An 18,851-nucleotide genomic window follows, 5' to 3' on the forward strand; every position below is an offset into this window, starting at 1 on the left:
AACATAATAACATCATGCAAATACACATTGGTCACACAATACAACCTTAATATGAATTGACTTGCATACACATTCTTGTTTATATTAAACTTATGTTAAAATTGCATCACGTATAAATAATTTTAATAAAAAATTAACAATTTATTTTCATTAACTTTTAACACATACTTATCATTTAAATAAATTAAACAATAATATATTTGACCAATTTTTAAAAAATAGAAATAAAAAATACAAACAAAACAAAACAAAACAAAATAAGAGTAGAGAAACAAGAGAGACTCTCAAAGATGTCCATGGCCATCTTTGAGAGTTTTTGGAGGGGTATTTCTACCCCTCCTAAAAAAAATGGTATATCTTTATTAATTATATTGTTGAGAAATGTTTACAATAAACAAAAATATTCAATTTAAATGAAATGTTACATATCTTGTACTTCCATTCAACTATTAAACAATACCATATGTTAATCCCTTCTTTGAAGTCTTCATGCTCAAGTTCTTGTCGTCGTGCACAAATCCTCCAAAGAATTCTGTGTTCAAGTTTTCACTTGTCCAAACTTTTTTTTTAAATTGGCACAGTCATGCAAAAGAAATGTAAATTTAGAGATGGAAATCTTCTCAAATCTAATTTTTTCTTTATACAAAACAAACAAAATCCTATGTATTGTACCAATTTTCAAAACCCAAATAAACCTCTAAAATTTCTCACTAGTGCAAACTTGGTTTCTTTAAATGTTGTTTAATATATTGAAACTTCCAAATGGTGAATTTTTACTTATATAATCTAAATAAAATCATGCATTGAAAAAATCACTTACCTCCAATAAAACTCTAAAATTTCTTATTATTGTGCAAAACTCTCTTTCAAATGTTGTAGAAGATCAACGTAAATGAGCAGACAAAAAACTAAAAACTTCAAAAGAGTAAATTTTCACTTCATAAAATCCAAATAAATCATGCACATTGAAAATTTCAATTAACCCCAATAAAATAGAAAAATTTCTAACATTCCTCCTAAAATAGATACTTGAAAAATAATATTCATTAAAAAATGTTATGAAGTTACTCTTAACTTGAAAACAGAAATAGCTGAAAACGATTATTAAGAGAGGTTAAGACAATTGGTATTTATTTGACCACCAATTAATGAGGGTAGGAACACATCAAATCTAAAAGTGAATGATGGCTCTTCAAAAGGGCTGTTACTTTCAGTGCTAATTGATGATACTACACATACTCCTCAAATCTTAAAAGAACTCACTCAAAAAGGGACGTGGATGCCAATTAAAACAGAGAGGTCAGTGCTGGTTGAAGAGGCTCACCTAGATCTCCATTTTTACATATCATAATCAGATCATAGTTATCTCCTTCCTTTAAAAGAAGCCCAAAAAAGAATATAGAAAATGGACCATAACATAAATCATCAAGTGCAATTAGACTGATCAATATGGTAAAAAAGAAGAAACCCTTGGCAAGGCTTAAAAATGCAGAATGACACTAGAGAGACAAGCCCAAAAAGAAATAAAACACTGCCATGGATCAGATAAGTGAAGTGCAAGACAACTACGCTCATTTAAATCAGATACAACAAAAATAAAACATAAAATGTAGCACTCTAATTATGTAAACCTTTAAGTTATTTAAAGCCCTAGTTATAATATAATAAGATTTTACATCACAATAGGGCATTCTACAGAATGAACTTATTTTGGCAGGCTTATTTAATAGGGTAGTAAAAATGTAAAATCAAACTAGTAAGTACTGGCTTCGTTAACAGAGGAAAGAACTATTTAAACTTATAGAGCACAAAATAATATGGTAGCTAAATTATGAAAAGAAAGAAGTCTGGATGAGAAAGAAGTCTGGATTCCTGCATATCTGATTGATCACAACCAGCTCACTGTCAAGCCCTTTAACTACGAACCAATAATTTCATTGCATGTTTAGATCATCAGATCAAAACAAGGAACATTTTATTCAAACAAAAGAAAAACAGGTGATGGAAAAAAGAAAAACCTACAAAACTATGACTGACCAACATTCAAAGAAAGCAAGGAAACTATGAAATTGCAATATATTAAGAAAACTATCCAAATGAATGTGTTGATGTTTTCTAAGCTACAACAATTTTATAAATAATGATCATTAATTAATCGCTTTGTTCAAAATCTCTCAAAATATCCAGGACAGCAATTAACAATCCACGTTTGTAAGCATTTCTTCGAGTGAACAGGCTATGAAATATTTTGTAGCTATGACATGCATGTCTAGCATTTCAACTACTGAAGCAAGACGAAGCAAGAAAGGCATTATAACCCAGAAGATTAATTAGGGTAATTTGGAAAATAAAAATTGAATTAAACTTTGTAGCCCTGGCAATAAACGAAATGCAAAACAAATATCAATACACAACAGAAAGGTGGCTGATAATATACCAAAGGCCTCTCGTGATTCGGCAAATAAAGAGAACAAAGCGCTGACATGGGAGATAAAAGTTGAACAGTCAAACCAGCAATCTCTCAGTTTCCGGAGAAACAAAGAGTAGGGTAGTCAAAGAAAAGGACTGTTGATATTTATAATCTCTCATGGTAGCATATAATTTTCATTTCCTCAATACCTTCATTTGCCTTGCACCTATGCTTTTTCTGAACTTGTGGGTAAACTATGCCCACAGCTTTCAAGCAATAATGTTGCCAGATCGAATTCAAGAGAATTTGTTCATAAATCAAGATTCTCCTTTCTAGGTGGTGCCAGATGACCCTGAAGAAACTTGTAAAGGGACTGCAGCTTTACTCCTACATTTGGGTGAGCTCTTCTTATTACATAAAAATTAAAATACATTTGTTGGTGTAGAATGACCCTCTCAGCTAAAATTAGTACAATCTACTGAAAATGTTTTAGAATTTACTGTATGTTTAAAACAAACAAATATACTATGCAGTCTACTACTTACACTCTAGATGCCTGAGAATAAATGTATCCTGAAATACGAGTGAATCTTTGTACAGTAATACGTATCAGTCTTGAACATTTATAGCATAAGTAAAACTATCAATACAGTAATGAAGTGTGCCTGTCTATAGAGTCTTCAAATGTCATGAGAAGCTTCCATCATCAAACTATATACTAGACCAAGTCCATTGTAAATATAAGTATGTTCAGAGAAGGAAACAGATGAGACAAGAATGGAAAGGGCCCAATACAATACAATAGTGGAGAATGACTCCCCCAGAATAACTCGGCTATTAATTTGTTTGGCAGCTAGAAATCCCAGGCATACTAGTTACAGTTGGTATATATAAACCAATACAGCAGTTCTGCCAAAAGAGAATTTGTCCTCATTGGAGGAATTCGTTGCTACTCTAGGTGCACCAAGCAAGATATTCATTATCATTATCCAGGTATTTCTCCTAGAGCAGTAATGAATACCCAAAGCTAGGGAGATTGCATCAAAGTTTCAGCTCATCAGCTTCTCACGTTGCTAGCATGACACCAGCAAACCACCTTACCAGCTCAATGGTAAATCAGATTTCATTCTCCTCCATTGGAAGAACTAAAATGAAAGATTGGGATGGCCTTGTACCCCTTATCCAAGCTGACTTGAATTCCATAAAGGATAAAATTAGCTTTGAATGTTGATTGCTCATGCAGGTTTGTCAGTCGTGAAGACCCACTGCTCTGTGGACTAGAAGGTTTGTGTTTTCATCCATATACAGTGCATTTTGTCCTCATAAAAAGAGGGAAAAATGAATCTCATATTCCAACGAATCACACGTAGATATATAGATAACACACATAAAGCTAAAGGAATTTCGTAACTAATAGCTTGAGCATTGAGATAGACGGTCTCTCTCACTGGCCAATCTTATCATTTCATTGACTAGAGCTGCTTCAACAACATCAACAACAAAATAGATTGGATATAGTGGTTTTTAGTGTAGTTGATAGACAGAATTGTTTTGGGAAGCCATATTTATATTAATTCCATTCATGAATTCAAATGCCATGCAGCAACATGAGACACCTAAGCACCTGGGGAGGACTCCCTGCTGCTCCAAAGTTGACCTCAATAGAGGGCCCTGGACTCCAGATGAAATCTCCTTCTTACCAAATACATTCAGGCTTTCGGTGAAGCCCGATGGAGAACTTTACCCAAGAAAGAGGTAATCTAATCTTCACACCCATCCATCCCCATCTATTGCACTTGATTCATCAATTGAGATTTTTTCGCCTATAAATATTTTTGAAATATATGTTTAGATAGTAGTAATTTTCTCACAACTTTAAGTCTCCTTAGAGACCCATCTTCTAGAAAACAATGGAGAAGGATCTCGACGGAATTGGAATAAAATTCAGAGAATGAACTGGTAATTTATCAAAATAATAGATCATATATGTGGCCTCTTTGAGTCTATATGTTAGGTCATTTACTTTGTCTTGTAAGATTGATTTGTTTGGTTTACAAATTAAATCCCGGAACTTTGGGGGGTCCCACTAAATCTTTCCATTCTCATCATTTGACAGATTGATAAAAACTTAAAAGCTTTCATTAGAACTAATAGGAAATTTTCAAAAATAATAAAAATCATGGAGTAGTCCCCTTCCCACCCATGACACACAACAACTCACCATAATGGTGTTCAAGGCTTTTATGAAGTTTTATCTCATTCATTTTACTTATAGCAACATTTAAGAGTAAAAAGGAAAAAGGAAAAGAAAGCATAAAGAAGTTTGAGGTTTCTACGCAATCGACTCTCCAATTCAGAGGTTTCCCCTAGAATTTTCACCATGTCATTCCTTGTGGTTCTATCCTCATTCTATGGCTACTGATGTGTCCAATCTAAAGCACACATAATTGGTATAATTCAGAGACCTCAATCATCCTAGCAGTTATCAAATCATCCCTGCAGTGTTATTAGCAACATGATCTTTGTTGTATTTGAGAGAACTGCTAGTGTTATTAGGAACATGATCTTATGTTGGTGCACCATCAACTTTCGCTACCAAACTTTCTTATTAGCTGTTAGCATAATTATGTTTATGTTCTGGAGGTTGAATTTCCCCTGGAAGAGTAGAGCAATTTACATGAAACCTTTGATGTGCCATTTTACAGCAGCAATAGAGTTGAATAAAGTTTACAAAACTGCAACAACCAGACGTCAAAGGTTGTTTTACAGAACATCTAGAAGAAACCAATTGAAGTCAACTATAATAGCTGCTCTTGCAGCCACAACTATGGTACCAGAACTGAAACAACACTCAGTGAAACACAGAAGGCAAGAATATAGAGCCTGCAGCACCAAAGGTGGACAAAAATACTCATATAATGATTACATCTAGTTAATACTATGCAATTGTAAATGTTACACGATTTTTCCAATAAATTTTAGAGAGCATTCTGACCTCAAATGCTTGTGATTTTAAATATACAAACCACTGATACAGCTCTATAAGATGGCTGTCATGAATAGATACATATAATACTTAAAAAATTGTGAAACCATATAAAAGAATTAAACACTTGGGGCTCTATTACAGCACTTTCCCCATATACCAATCTATCCTGCTATTACTCTCACCACAGAGTCATAAGCAATTTGACAAATATTTTCCTCTCCATCCTCTCATGGATTGATTGAAACCAGCAGTGAATTCAAATCATCCAATCATCTCCAAATATCATTAAACATTGATTTCATTGTAAATAGCTCATTGTCATGTCAATATGGAATGTTGATCAAGCTACAACTTTGTTTATCACAAGAAATAGACAATTCAGTCTTCCTCTTTTACCCTTATTTCTTTCTTCTTTGTTGTAGTGATAATTTTGTTTCTAGTGGTATAGTTGGATACATTTTTTTAATAAAATGTTATGTATTTATGTATTTTGTTTGATGTTTTGTAGTTTCTCTTTGTAATGTCTTTGAATTATGTCTTTTGACATAAAGTTTCAGATATTGTTTTGTTTTCCTAATCCCTCAATTGTTGACTTAACCATTGGTGTATGGTGTATTTCTTTGGTTTCTTTTTATTAGTTTTTTAAATTATATTTGTAATAGTGAAATTTGTATGTTCTTATATTTTCTATTTAGTTTTTCAGAAAATATTTTGATATATATACATAGTGATATATAGTACAATTTCATATAGAGTTGGGCTCACTATCCTAACCTTGTATCCATCCATACACATATATATCTCTATATACTTAGCCTTACCCTATTTTTATATGCTTACTGTTAAGCTTGTTTGTATTTCTCTAGAAGGTTTAATGGTTTAAAGATTTCATATTTTTTTATAAGTCTCTTTAAAAACGGTTTTAATAGGGACTTAGGCACTAAGAGAGGAAAAATAAATAATATTTCTGTTTTCCCATTGAAAATTTCCACACCCACATGCCTGGGTTCTAGGGTTTTGTTTTGCATGGAAGAATGCTTTCCTCTTTTCATGGTGTGGAGATTTTTGCTTCTTATTGCATCAAAACCGTCTTTCATTTTGATGTTGGATAAGGCATGGGTCCCATGGGAGGCTTAAGCTTCTATTTTTAAGGAAGAGGAGGTCCCATGAAAAAAATTTTGGGCTACGGGATTTTTGAAATCTTTTCCTAGAAAATAGAAGCTCCTACTTTTTAAGCCTGCGTATTTGAGCTGGTGAGAATGGGGTGGGGCTAGAAATTGCCCCAGCCACTTGTCAGTCATCGTGCCAAAAAGAATTTAGAGGGAAAATGAAAATGAAATTTATTGAATTATTTTTAACTGTTCATAAGCTGAACTGCATTACAAATTTCATAAGATCACCAGCTTCCTTAAATTTAGGAGCTTAAACTTTAAAGCTAAATTGCAATACAAAATTCATAGGACCATCAGCTTTAAAATATTCCTAAAAAATCTCAGCAGCTTCAGCTCTATTTTTTAGGAAGCCCACCTCCATGGGACCCCAGCCTAAGGCAACACTTGTGCATTCCAGTCTTGCCCACATTGCAAGAAAGCTGGAGAGGTTTCCTGGGTCTTAAATGCTTATCCACGTTGCAGAGAATGAGAAATGAATTCTTGCCCACGTTGCAGGAAAGAGTGGAGATTTTCAGGTGTTTTAAACAGCACATATCCATGAGTCCAAGATCATTTCAGGCTATTTTCTATATATGGCTTCGTGCATATTACATGTATCTTCTACAGTTCTGTGCAATACAAAATTCATAGGACCATCAGCTTTAAAATATTCCTAAAAAATCTCAGCAGCTTCAGCTCTATTTTTTAGGAAGCCCACCTCCATGGGACCCCAGCCTAAGGTAACACTTGTGCATTCCAGTCTTGCCCACATTGCAAGAAAGCTGGAGAGGTTTCCTGGGTCTTAAATGCTTATACACGTTGCAGAGAATGAGAAATGCATTCTTGCCCACGTTGCAGGAAAGAGTGGAGATTTTCAGGTGTTTTAAACAGCACATATCCATGTGTCCAAGATCATTTCAGGCTATTTTCTAAATATGGCTTCGTGCATATTACATGTATCTTCTACAATTACGTGATGTCCCCAAACAAGACCGTCCAGTATTGTTAATATTACAAAAGCTCCTTGTATTATCTATATAAATAATATTAGTATACAAAGGCTATAAATAGTAGCATGGGTGGATACATTGCCACATCGATCCACAACAGTGCAAGAAGACCATTGTAAGTGAATCTTAGAGATGATCTATATGAAGAAGCAATTAACAATCATTGTGTTGTGCTTACGTACAACAATTACAATAGACAGCAATCATGATAGACAAAATTGTGATTTATATAAATATACATTAATAACAGTGATCACACAAACATTGGAAGCGACTTCATAATTAAGAAAAGGTAGCGATCTGTTTTGAACAAGTCTGAGAAGCAGCGATCATGTAGATTGCAATAATTATTATGCAGTGAGTTACATATGCAGCTTAGCATATGGAAAGACAACAACTAAAAGGAAGCGATTATGTTAAGACAGCGATTGAAATTATCAAAGCAAAGAGGGCAATTAGAAAAGCATGTGATTGATTGAAGGCAGTGACTGGCTTATATCAATAACAGTGATTATGTCATGAGAAGGGGGCGCTTCATAAAACTATAGATTACGATCATAGAAGACAAATAGGTAGCGATATTTATTATAACTGAAGCAGTGGGTGTATTAAACACTTATCAAGATGAAATCATGTTATAATTTTAGTTAATCGCATGAAAGGAATATGATTGAAGGGTCCACTCAAAGTGAAAATAACCATAAGTCAAATTATAATTAATAAACATTGCAAAGGAATAAATCCAAGTGGAGTGCTCAAGGTAAAGGACATGGCTGTTGGAGAAACCCGTCCCATAGAAGGGGCACAACCTTTGGTGTATATCCATTCGATGGATACTAAAAGGCAAACGTGGGACTCCATAACAGGAGGGGAATTTATGATTGAATAGGGAATTTGGATTTCAAAGGCTTGGAGAGCTGCAGACCTATGGAAATTTAGACGCATAAATAGAAGACAATTGTGAACTGGGAAGTGGTTCTAAGTTGCAAATCGCAGGAAATACAATGTATAAAATCTAGCACAGCGAACAAGAATTGTCAAACTACTAATTACGTGCATATTAATGCATTGGCAGATCCATTTTAGATAGCATCTATTTCATATCTTTTATATGCGAAGACATACACAGACCACCTGGTCAGCAGGCTTATATTCTGTAACAGTGATACCACAGTGCCTTTCACTCAATGGCTTATGAAGACAATAATCAGATGTCTTATGAAGAAGTAATAAGATTATCTTATACAGATGGGAATGAATAATTAGTAAGATGCAGATTTGAATGAGATGTGCATTGGGTATGATTTCAAAGACAGCAAAACATATGTACCAAGTATCAGCGATAAGGAGATAGATTGCAGAAGTAGGAAAGAGTTGTATAGGAACATTGTTTCAGATTTAGAGAGAAGAGTATGAACTCCTAGCAGATTCAAAAGAGAGAATGAAAAGACAAATAGCAGATTAGATGAGAAGAATATCCGAGTTTGAGATCATATTCATGACAGATTTATGATCAGGTTATATCAGATATAAGGAGTCTTATAACAAATTTGTAGTGTGGAATATTATAGCAGAATTGTAAGTAAATAGTATCAGTTTATGGGAGATTTATGATCAGCATAAATCCATTGTCAAATCAGAGAAAACTATCAAGATAAGTTCTATCTTCCGTACTGTTCTTAAAATTTTAAGTTAAATATCATAATAAAATGTCTTCAGTTTGGGTAAATTTTGTATTACAGTTGTTTCAGGATTAAATTAAGGAAATTCCCAAATGGGAACATTACAAGTTCTAAGTATGTGAAATAGTCTGGCTTGCTTAAGATGGATGCAAAACAGCTCTGAAAGCATTTCAAATTTGAAATATATTTATGTAAGAATGAATCATTATCTTAAAGTACTTCTAAGAAGAGTCACAAGGGTTTGAAGGGCATTGAGAATGAAAAAAGGCAAAGATAACTTCCCTGTTTAAGGTCATGAGTATGACAGTCATGGAACATGTTGGGTAAAACTCTTGAAAAGGCATGAGTTGAATAGAAGTTCTCAAAGACAGATCTCAGTGCATGGAAGGCAGTGTTTTAGTAAAATGCATTCCTTATGTTGCTGCACACATTGCTACATGGGAAGAGACCTTACCACTTAAGTTTAAAGTGACAAATAGATAAGCAATGCTGAGCAAGAGAGAATGCCTCTGTGACAATGTGTACAGGACTGTCATGAGAAGCTACTCATCATTGAGTGAAACTACATGGTTATGATATGTTTATGAGGTGTTCTTCACTCAGAAATCACATTCAGGAAAACCCCATAAACATGCACAACAAGTAAAGTTAAATCATAACAATAGCACTGGGCACTTAATGATAATTACATCATTTCACTTACCCATAATGAAGAGCTGGTACATCAAATACTGGTCAGAAGCAGAAGAGATTGATGTGCATGACAGTCCTAAGGAGGCCAGGTTTGAACAATCAAAATCTAGAACAAGGATGAAAATGGCAAAAGTCATAAATGCTAGAAGACATCTTAGCGAGCAATGTTTTATTGCAGAAACAGTGAATTATGTGACAGAGAGCAGGGTACAGTGCTTTGACCGTCCTCCAGCAGTAACCTGAAGATGGCAATCTTGAACCATTCAAAGATAGTGACAATGCACTGTCAGAAGTGACAATAGACCGTTGGAAGCCATTATGTAAAGGTAGTAAACAGGTAGAGACAATCTCTGTGATATCTGGGAGGGACAGTCCAAAATGGTAAGTAGACAATGTTATAATAGCAAAGATGACGGTGCTCAACTCAAGGCAATTAGGATATTGTGCATAAGGTTGATGAAGACTTGACAAACCATGAAAACAGTCAAGAGGAAAGTTTCAGAGCATAAACCAAGTGACATTCAATCATGAAGGCTTAAGACAACAAACAACACACGAAGAAATAGAAAGTGATATCAGTAGAACAGTTATAAGACACTGTCTACAGTAGGAGATTATAAAGGTGGCTGTGGTGTTGATGGTGAGCATCATGAAAAGACCATGACATCAGGCTACCTACGAAGATTGCAAAGTGTTCATGTCAATAGTCCTAAGGACGGTGTTTGAAGCATTAGAGTCTTCAACAAAGTCAAGAATAAAAAAAGTAACGAGGACAGTCAAACAGTCTAAAGGATAGAAGAGACAGAGCTATTGAAGACTCCATTCATTCATGACTACCATGGTCAAGATGATTTTATAACAATGACAGTCACTATGTAAGAAGTGATGAGCAGTTAGAGAAGACAGTAAATAGCAAGATTATACCCAAAAAGTGGACAGTGCAATGGAGCAAATATGACTCACCTTGGAGACAATGGGGAAGATAGAATAAAAGAAGTAATGAAGACCAAAAGGATGATCATTTATGGTCCAAATGACAATAGTTCTATCAGCACATATAGATGACCATGAAGTCAAAGCTTAAAGGACAATCATAATGGGGCACGTTGAGGCAATGAAGAAGTGCACAGTGTCTGCAGGACAGTCATGCTAAATAAATGAGTGTCATTCAAGGACATCCCTTATGAAGACAATCACCAAATATTTGAAGTGAATAGCACAATAGTCTGTCATCAGAGAATATGATAATCAAAGAATATGAGAGGTAGATGTGTTAATTAAGGTCAAGAATTGACAGTCATGTCAAATAAGATGAGAATCTTCACCATAAGACAAACCTAATAACCTCCACATGATGGTATGCAGTAAAGAAGAAAAGGATTAATTACAGCTTAGGGTTATTGTTTGAGAGATGATGGAGGGTCTGATTGTGGTTCATGACAGATGCATTGAAATTAACATTATAAGCATTGTTTGTTGCATTCTACCAAGTCAAAAAGAAAAGAAACGGTGATAGGAGTAAGTCCTAGAAAAGCATATTCGTTTTCCTATGCCACTTTGAATATTTGGTCAGATTCAAAACATTTGTCACATGGCATATGAGTATGGAATCAATTTGTTTATGGTAGTTAATGGGTGGATAAGAAGTAATGAGCAACTGAGAACATCTAGGGAGCATTTTGGTTAGGTATAGATAGTTGGACACAATATAAGCATCCATTTGGTGGATAAAGGTGGCATATAGAGGGAATAATGTAAGAGTTTGAGATGAATTATGAGCTCACTGAAGACCTTTATCAACTTCCCAGCAATCTAGGCAAGTGGAGAGCAGATATAGAGGCTGTTTGGGGTTGAAAAGTCAAGATCATCCTCCTCATGCCACGTAGGAGCATCTTCAACAGTGAAACAAGCAAAGAGCAGTTTTCCAGCCACTAAGGAAGGTTTGACCCAGCAACCAAAGCAAACACTTGTCACTTTTCCTTCAAGGCGTGTTGCTAAATGTTAGCAAGCAGTTGGACAGGCTAAAGGCAACGATTAGGCTAGACTTCAAGGAGATTTTTACTTTTTGGCCAAGTCTTGTAGCTCAACGCGAGCTCTTCTAAGCATAAATTGTATTGTAAGTTGTAACTCACCTTTCAGGAAACATAAAACATTTTCAGACTAAATTGTACGGCAAATGTACTTTTCTCAATCAATAAAGTTCATTTTTTGGCCCTCCATGTCTCTGTTGTCATTGTGTGCAACTAAATGATGTATGTTTTTGTGATATCATATGCAAGTCCTTGAACGTATGTCTCATCTCAGCATCTTCATACAGAAAAGAACCTGCTTTGTGTAGGTTATAGATTGTGTCATATCATTTTCTCAGATTTGGTTGTGCGAAAATCATATTTTCCTTCCAAAATTGCAGATGTTGGACCTTCTTCCTATGAAGTATTGTTACTCAAATCATGTAAAGAATATGTGTTGTGTTTTGAATAAACTGAAATATGAGCAAGTTTGTGTGCCCAAACAGCTTTATGGGTCTGAAACTAGTTTGGTGTTATGAAACTAAAATTGGTGCATCACCATCATGGTTGTAAGTTTCATTTTAAGGTTTACTTCTCCCTTTTCTCAGCAAAGCGATAGAGTAGGTCAGTATAGGTGATAGTACCAAGGGAACCAGCCAACTTTGGAGATTCACTCCAACCTTTGGGCAACCCACACGCCCAAGAGTGTTTCAATGTTTCATTAGATTGCTAAACCAGGTGTTTAGCAAGAGTGCAAACCTAGTGATGACAATGACACTTCTATACTTATATGCCCACTTATCACACTTACCTATGCACCTACCTTCATTCATCCATTTTCCACCTTGATTTGATCATTAGTCCATTCTAGGGCAAATCTATGGTTGCAAAGGCAACTTCACAATTGTGTACTTGTCTTTTTTCATTTTGTATTTTAGAATTCCAATTTGATTGGCTGACCCCATCAATCCTCTCACCACCAGAAGACTTAGCACATGTTTTGCCCATGTTGATCCTATGTGCTAGTATTTAAATTCATTTATCCTCTCGCCTTGAATAGACTTAGGTAATGCATGATATTTTTTATTTTATTACTTTTCAGTGATTGATTTGCCAGAACTGAAATCCCTATAAGGAATCATAAACCCTTTCAGTATTTCTACATTACCACATCCCCAAATATTTAAGAAAAGTAAGGTAGGCATATTTCTAAATACTAGATCAAAGTAATAGATCATAATAATAGCTCATTTTCTTTGTGTTGTAAGGTTGAAGTTGTCTGGTTTACAAATTAAATCCCAAAACTTTGGGGGTCCCACTAAATCTTTCCATTCTCATTATTTGAAGGATTGGCAAAAATCTTTCATTAGAACTAATAGGAAACTTTCAAAATAAGTAAAAATAATGGAGTGGTCCCTTCCCACCCATGACACAACATCTCACCATAATGGTGTTTGAGACTTTTAAGAAGTTTCATCTCATTCATTTGTGACACTTGCTACGTAAATACACTCTGCAATCTCTATGCAATTGACTCTCTAATTCTGAGGTCTGCCCTAGAATTTTCACCATGTCATTCCTTATGGATTTATCCCAATTCTAGGGCTACTGATCTGTAAATCGAAAGCACACAATTTTGGTATAATTCAAAGACCACAAAATTGTTGTTCAATAAAAGAATATTGACTGGAATGTTTAGAGACTACAACTACCGTTCTATTGCATGGGAAATCAGAAATGTGAACAGTACTTGCAGCAACATTTAAAACTTAAAAAAAAAAGAAAGGAAAAGAAAACATAAAGAAATTTGAGGTCTCTATGTAATTGACTCTCTAATTCGGAGGTCTCCCCTAGAATTTTCACCATGTCATTCCTTGTGGTTCTATCCTTATTCTATGGCTATTGATCTGTAAAATCTAAAGCACACATATTTGGTATAATTCAGAGACCTCAATCATCCTAGCAATTATCAAATCATCCTGTTATCAGTAACATGACCTTTGCAGTGTTTGAGAGAACTGCTACAGTGTTAATATAAAATATAAAGTAAAATGGGCTCATTTAAATCAGATACAACAAAAATAAAATAAAATGTAGCAATTAAATAATGTAAACCCTTAATCTCTTTAAAGCCCTAGTTATAATATAATAAGTTTTTACATCACAGGAGGGCATTCAATAGAGTAGAGTGACATTGTTTTGGCAGGCTTATCTAACAGAGTAGCAAAAACATAAAATCAAACTAGTAAGTACTGACCTATTTAACAGAGGAAGGAATTATTTAAACTTATAAAGAACAAAATAATAACAGGTCATATACACTAGTTAAATTCTGAAAAAGAAGTCTGGATTCCTGAGTCATACCTGATCACAACCTGCTTGTCAAGCCCATTAACCACGAACCAAGAATTTTATTGCATGTTTGGATCATCAGCTGGGACTGCAAATCAAAACAAGGAATAAATTATTCAAACAAAAGAGAAACAGGGATGGAAAAAAGAAAAACCTACAAACTATAGCTGAGCAACATTTAAAGAAAGCAGGGAAACTATGTCTTACTAGATGAAAGGAAAATGCTTAGCAAATTGAGAGAGAGGAGAAAGCTAACAAATTTCTAACACACCTTAGCTTCTAAATTTTTCAAAGAGATAAATCATTCGATGTTGCAATCCATCAACTGTAAGCACCTTCTGTGCCCAATGACGCAACACTCCACTGCAAATACAGAGCTCAACCCCTACCACAATTCCTCTTCTGCCCAATGTTTTGGAATGAAGAAACACTCCAATTCAAATGGAAAGCTCAGTCCCACTGCCACTCTATGCTACAAATCATCTTCCCTCTCTTACCCTGATTTTATTCGGGGCTTCTTTTTCCTCTTGCCCTGATTTTATTCGAGGCTTCCTTTTCCTTATGTTGGAGGCTTTAAATGTGTAAATCTCCCAATTGCCTCTAATTTTAGCTCATCTCCCAACGGCTAGCCTAGCTGGCATTAGGCTCCAACGTTCACACTCCAAGCTGTGTGAAATAAAAAAGCAGCAACATTCACGCTCCAAGCCCTGTGTAATAAAAAAGCAGAAACGTTCACGTACCAAGCCCTGTGTGATAAAAAAGCAGCAACGTTCGAGCCGATTCAATGTTTTTATTTCGAAAATTTCGAAGTGTTTTTATTTTAAATAATTCAATGGTTTTCTTACCGGGTTTGGTTGTATAAGGGAAACCTCCTCGTTTGATACTTGCAAAAAAGATCTTTATAATAATTATTAATTTATTTAATCTGATTGATAAGAAAGAAAATTCATAATAAAATTGGAAGTTAAATTTTTATATAAGATTTTTGAAAAAATATAAAAGGAAGTTTTGCTAAAATTGAAATTGTATGTTTTAGAATGATAAAGTTAATGTATTTTATAAATCAAATTAAGGTGTTACACATATTTTTCTATGTTTATATGACATTATTAAAGGTTCATTTTTGGTAGATATTGACACCTTCAATTTTGATATTGTTTTATTACATCACTAAATATTTGCATACTTTGAGCCATTCACATTATATTTGACAAAGATATCAAAGACACATGCTTGTACTATCGGAGAATTACTGAGATATAAATGGATAAAGTTTAACAAAGAGGTTTATTGGAGGTTGGAGATATTGAATTGAAGGAATATTATCATCTTGAGCTAGCTTCTAACTTAGACGTGATACCTTGCATGAGAAGCACTAGCGTCTTGTGTGTCCCTTCATAAAGAAAGGGGGAGCTTGGAAGTTCTATGTTTTGTGTGTCCCTCCATGAAGCAAAGGGGATCTTAGTAGTTTTATGATTTGTGGATAGTTGAAATGATTTTATAGATCGTTGATTATGTCTCTCATAAACTTGCATGTGTGTATTTATGGATAGTTGAGTGTCTCAATCTACCAAGAAAGGGGTGTTCTATGGATTGCTAAATAAGTGTTGATTCATAAAATTAGTTGATACTTTTTCTTGTGGAAAATTGAGAGTCTCAATTGACAAGGGTGGTATACTTCTAAATAGTTGAGTATGTCTCAATTAACAAGTATCATTAACATGCTTCTGCATATTTCCAAATGGGTTGCTATAGTTAGCCGTGTTTTCGTATTTATGCTCTTTCTTTTTTTAGTTTTGTTTTTTAATATAAACCTTAAGGGGGTAAAGGTTTACATGTTTAATAAAGTCACCTTAGCGAATTATTTTTACCATTGAAATATCAATTAGTTGGGACTTAGTTTCTCATAGCTAGTTTAGAGATTTTTTGGGAAGTTATGAGAATGCAATGTTTTATATAAGAATTCGCCCATGTTTTTTATAGTTGTGCAAATGTAAATGATTTGACTAATACATAGTCAAACCTATGACCTCTTATTTCTTATGGTTTTTCTCTACCATAGACCTATTGGTCCTCTTAGTGGTAAGTTTATTTTTGGTTGAATTGTGGCTCATTTTCTAAGACTCCTTTTGAGCCACACTATAAGTGCCTAGTGATCGTAGCTTCACCTAGCTCTACTAACATGAGCTCTAAATACCATGATAATTTTGCATAAATTAACTAGTCATCAAATATAGGACCCCTTATTTGTTGTTTAGGTGCTATATGATTGAGCTACCAACCCTCTTAGTGTCGGCTTCATCTTTGGTTCATGTTTGGTTTATTTTCCAACATTTTTCAAGTTTACAACCAAGGTCAATTCTTTTCTTTATAGGAATGATCAACAACCATAAAAATTGAATCAATACCATCATACATTCTAGAGCAATACAATATCTCATATAATTCTATGACCCTCAAGACTAACCAACCTTTATTATTCTCAAAGTTCACATTGGATAAAGGGATTTATAGAAAGTTGCAAGGGATAGTGTAGGTAGATGATGATAAAACTTCAAACTCTTCCTCCTTTTACATGATTTATGGGTCATATAAGTGGAGATATTTGCAAACATAAAGCATTTGTAGAGAAAAAACCATAGGTTGATTTGTGTAGGTAGAGCAACAATAATGTGTTTGATTTTATAAGGCATATTATTTGGAACCTATTTGAAAAACTTCTTACTTTTATTTTGAGAATATTTTAGTTTAAAAGTTTGTGTAATAATCACCCTTGGTTACTAACAATTGTTTATTTTAAACCTATTTCATTGGATCTTAAGTACCTTCTTTATTGATCAAGCAATTTCTCTTCAACTTGATGTGCTACAATCATCATCAAACAATACTAATGGTAGAAACTATATTCCACAACCTTACATTCTTGTTCTACATATAATAACCTCTCATATCATGACAAAGTCTTATACCAAATCTTATTCCTTGGGGTTTTGATTCAAAACAACTTTTAACTACTATGCATTTATGTGAATCAAAGAATGGATAGTTTATACACCAAGCATAGAATGACTTATTACACACATTTGGGATATCTTTGAGCTCTCTTTTAAATAAAAACCAATAATTGATATTATGTTTATAATCCAATCCATACATAATAATATGGTGTCAAGCATGTCCCAAATAGATATTAGTAAAATATCAATAAGTATGTAGACATAAAAATCATCTCGAGTATACATCACATATAGACATGGTGACTACATCATACATACATCACATATACATATTGTGGCTAGCTCATGCCTTTTAGAAATACTTGTCTTAGTTATCATTGATGTCAAACCTAGTGATTCAGATTGGTCTGGATGTGATGCAGATAAGTGAAAGATGGGTATGTATGATATGATGCGGAACAATGAAAGATAGGTATGTATGATATGATGTAAAACAGTGGAAGATAGGTATGTATGATGCAGATGGCAAATCCTAGTTGTTGTTGATGTATTGCAGATATGTTTATTGCTCTAAAAAATATGTATTGTCAATATGAGGATATGCTTATCTTGATACGAGATATTTGGTGATTGGTTGTGGCAAGTGGTTTTGTGCTCCAAGCATTCATGTAGTCTGACAATATTCAGTTAGCTTATTTTAAAAGTACAGTCATTTGCATTTGTGTCTTAATGCAGATACAGTAGTACAATTTTGATATGATTGTTGTCATTGTTTGAGATTGTTGTATTTGTGGTTTTGGTGCTCCAGAATTCATGCTCCGAATGTTGTGCTCCAGAAGTGAATTCAGTTATGCAATGTTGAGCGGTTGTATGTGCTCTGATTTCCTCTGGTTTCTTGATTTCTAATGATAATATTTTGATGATTTGTTCTTCACGTCTTTAACCTCATAATGTTGAGTTGGATCGTGTTATTTGTGCTCTAGTAGAGTGTTATTATGGAAATTCGATGATATGCTTATTCTAGGTTAGGCTGACCTTGAAGGATTATGCTGTTATTTTGCTCCAGTGTTTGTAGTGTGTGATTTGACCGTTGAAATATCATTGACGCCGACTTGATGTATACTCCTATTCACACACACACACACACACACACACACACACACACACAATCACATTATGCTTGAGAGATGTGAGAGAAGGAAGAGATGTATGGATTGTGATGAAGTAATTGAAAAGTAAGGTAGTAAGCGAGAAAGCGAGGAATTTGTTGCTAAATGAGAAAAGTAAAAGGACAGATCTAGTGTGACGGTATTTTGGAGCAGGCAGATAGCGAAGTGATTTGCAGAGTTTCTTAACCGAATCTACTGCAAATAATTGGCATGTTGTCTGAGCTTAATAGGAGTTGATCCCATGTATATGTAGATGTAATTGTCCCAGTTCATTTCTTTATTTTCTAGCAGTGAGTTGTAATCTGGGCAGTGAGCCTCTTTTGTAATCCCATATAATTAGTTATGTTATCTTGAGATTTAAACCTCTCCATGGTTTTTCCCATTTCGATTTTTCGCATATAAAAATTTGGCATCTCTGTTATGGTTGTG

The 18,851-nt window shown here is 34.3% G+C and overlaps 1 long non-coding RNA gene across 1 annotated transcript; it reads right to left on the reverse strand.

Annotated features, from left to right (window-relative positions):
* Positions 1-283: 283 nt before the first annotated feature.
* LOC131045113 (uncharacterized) lies at positions 284-15,129 on the reverse strand. The gene is made up of 3 exons (XR_009371858.1): positions 14,568-15,129; positions 14,309-14,384; positions 284-559 (listed from the first exon to the last, which is right to left on the reverse strand). It is a non-coding gene; the product is annotated as an uncharacterized LOC131045113 (long non-coding RNA).
* Between the last annotated feature and the right edge of the window lie 3,722 nt (positions 15,130-18,851).

Source organism: Cryptomeria japonica, chromosome 3 (assembly GCF_030272615.1).
Source record: "Cryptomeria japonica chromosome 3, Sugi_1.0, whole genome shotgun sequence".
Lineage (NCBI taxonomy): Eukaryota > Viridiplantae > Streptophyta > Pinopsida > Cupressales > Cupressaceae > Cryptomeria > Cryptomeria japonica.